Source organism: Microcebus murinus, unplaced genomic scaffold (genome assembly GCF_040939455.1).
Source record: "Microcebus murinus isolate Inina unplaced genomic scaffold, M.murinus_Inina_mat1.0 scaf008_hap2_Mmur4.0, whole genome shotgun sequence".
Lineage (NCBI taxonomy): Eukaryota > Metazoa > Chordata > Mammalia > Primates > Cheirogaleidae > Microcebus > Microcebus murinus.
Window position 1 is genome coordinate 1116774 of NW_027438954.1, and position 2970 is coordinate 1119743.

General features: G+C 42.6%; 1 pseudogene; it reads left to right on the forward strand.

Annotated features, from left to right (window-relative positions):
• The first annotated feature begins 281 nt into the window (after positions 1–281).
• Positions 282–2670, forward strand: LOC142866969 (uncharacterized; annotated as a pseudogene).
• The last annotated feature ends 300 nt before the right edge of the window (positions 2671–2970 follow it).

Here is a 2970-nt window from a genome sequence, read left to right on the forward strand (position 1 = left end):
ACATAAAGTGGGATCAGGCTGAATTTATTGATAGGGGATAAGTAAATAGAGATTCTCCACTTAATGGTGCATCTTGGGGACTTATAAAGGGCTCTAACAGCTTGTGTGGTTGGTTGGCTCAAACATGGACAGAAGGATGACCCACAGCAAGGGAACTGGAAATGCCTGACCCACCTTGATTTAATGTAGAGGGAAGGATTCAAAGGCATAGGGAGATTAGAATGGTAGAGTGGATTTGTCATTTAAGACCTACTCACCCACACTGGGAGGGTCCAGAAGGCATGCATTTCACCAGTATTGTGAGAAATAAATTTGTGAGGGGAGCCCCAGCATCCTCGAAGAGCTCTGTGATTACTTTTCTCTGTAGCCTAGACCTTACAGGCAGAGCCGCAACCATTCAACTGGAAAGCCTGAATGCAGTGGGAGTAATTGGATCTTGAGGTGGCAGGGGCCATGTGGTGGCACTCAGTCACCAAAGGCAAGGTGGATGTGGTTATCATAATGGACAACAGAGTCAAAGCAGCAATCACAATAGTCTGATTCTCACAGACTTATGGCATTGGCTAGTCCATCATGGTGTTCCTAGAAGTGAAATAGATAGGAAGCCTAATAAGTTCTTACTTAATCTGTATAATCAGGTCTACTTGGTTCTGCTATTGCTAGAGGCTTACAGGGTCTTCCCTGACTGTAGCGAAGGTGCCCCATCGCGGGTGGGAGAAAAAGGCCATTTGGGCTGTGTGTTGTCCGCGTAGCCGACAGGAAGCAAACACGTTCTCGAAAGCTGAAGGCTCCAGCGACCTCTCTTACCACCATCATAGCAGTCCCAGGTTGCAACAAGGACAGTGTTAAAGCAGGCTGTAAAAAAGTGTGGCTACCCTGGTCACCTGACTTTTGAATGCTGCAATTTTCTCCGAGTAGACCCCAAAAGGGACATAGTTTTAGATGTCAGCAGTACAAGCACTGAAGATAGTGATGAAGAGAATGAAGAACTGAATAAACTACAGGCATTACAGGAAAAAAGAATAAATGAAGAAGGGGAAAAGAAAAAAGAAAAAAGCAAAGAAAATCAAATTGAAAATAAGAGGAAAAGGTCATATTCATCCAGTTCCACTGAAGAAGATACTTCAAAACAAAAGAAACAAAAATATCAGAAGAAAGAAAAGAAAAAAGAAAAAAATAGTAAATAAAAAAAGAGGAAACATCACAAAAAGGAAAAAAAAGAAGAGGAAAAAGGAAAAGCATTCTTCTACCCCTAATAGTTTGGAATTCTCCAAAAAGGAACTGAGACTGTGGCCTAGGACATTACATTTAAAAATTTGTTTTTTAAAATTATGTACCCTTCCTTGGAATTTGCTATATATTCTGCTTTGCAATAAATCCCGGCCTTTTCCATTAAAAAAAAAAACAAAAAAAAAACCACTGTGTAATCAAAAAGTTCCAGGCCAAGTGGCAAAAATCCAGCCTGAACCATGAGAACAGACAATCATGGTCCCTCAATCAGTTCCCAGACTTGAGCCAGTTTATAGGCCAAGAACCCCTTCAGTGAAGGGGAGGCTGGGTCCTCTTGAGGAAGGATCCCAGTACACTACCAAAGATTAATACTGTGATCTTTTTTTCCAAGCTTTCCCCCAAAGGCCTACAGCCTTTTACAAGGGGAACTGCACTGGGGGAAAGGAAAAAGTCAGACCTATTGGGGACTATTGAATACGGGCTCTGAACTGACACTAATTCCGGAGGGCCCAAAACATCACTGTGGTCTGCCAGTCAGACTAGGGGCTTATGGAGGTCAGGTGATCATGGGTTTCAGCTGAGGTCCGTCTCATGGTGGGCCCAGTGGGTCTGTGAACCCATCCTGTAGGTATTTCCGAAGTTATGGAAGGCATAATTGGAATAGACATCCTCAGCAGCTGTCAGAATCCCCACATTGGTCCCCCAACCTGTGGAGTGAGGGCTATTATGGTCGGAAAGGCCATGTGGAAGCCGCTAGAACTGTCTCCACCTAGAAAAATAATAAACTCTAGCTTTGCTTCTTGAACAAAATGATAAAGTTTCAAAAGAAGAAAACTTTTTCCCTCTTTTACCCGTCTTCCTGCCTTGGACTTGGACGTGTTGAACAGCATTCGTGATCATGAAGAAAAGGTCCAGAAAATTATGGGGATGTCAGCGTTGACATTTTAAATCACTGAACCAACTCCAACAACCACCTTCATCTAGACCTTTTTCATCAAAATGTAAGCCCCATGATTTGTTTAAGCCACTCCTATTTGGGTACCCTGTTGGTATCTGCAATGGTACCTGCTGCCAAAAGTATTACTAACTGAGACACATTTATTTCGTACACCTCAAAATGAACATAAGTGAACTCATGATCCTCTCCACTAAACTTCCTTTTCTTATGGTTTCTCCCATCCCAGTGAAGGAACACCATCCAGTAGTCACCTGGACGGCTAAAAATAGTTCTTACCACATCTCCTCTGGCCCATCTCCAGTGCAATCTCCAAAAGCAGCCATAGTAATGTTTTAAAGGGAACTTTTCTGATCATGTCTACCCCCTTGCTTAAAATCCTCTAACGGCTTCCCACTTAACTGAAAATTAAGTCCAAACTCCCTACAGGGTCTATAAGACCTTATGTGATGTGACTCTTACCCACCTCTCTATTATAGCTTCATGTCAACTTTGGTCCTCCTCCATCTCTAGACTAGCAACACTGACTTCCTTTTACTTTCTCATCCTCTTATTCTCCTTTAAGATCCCTCTTTTGTCAGCCTAGTATACTTTTCTCCCAATATTTGCCTCAGTAACTCTTCCTCATCACTCACATTGCAGCTTACACATCATTTTCTTAGTAAGTCTTCCATGGACCCCTGCCACTAGGTCAAATCCTTCACTGAATGCTGCTAGAGCACCACGTTCACTTTAAGCACATATAACCTCTAATTACTTACTCCGTTTTTCTGCTGGACAGTAAG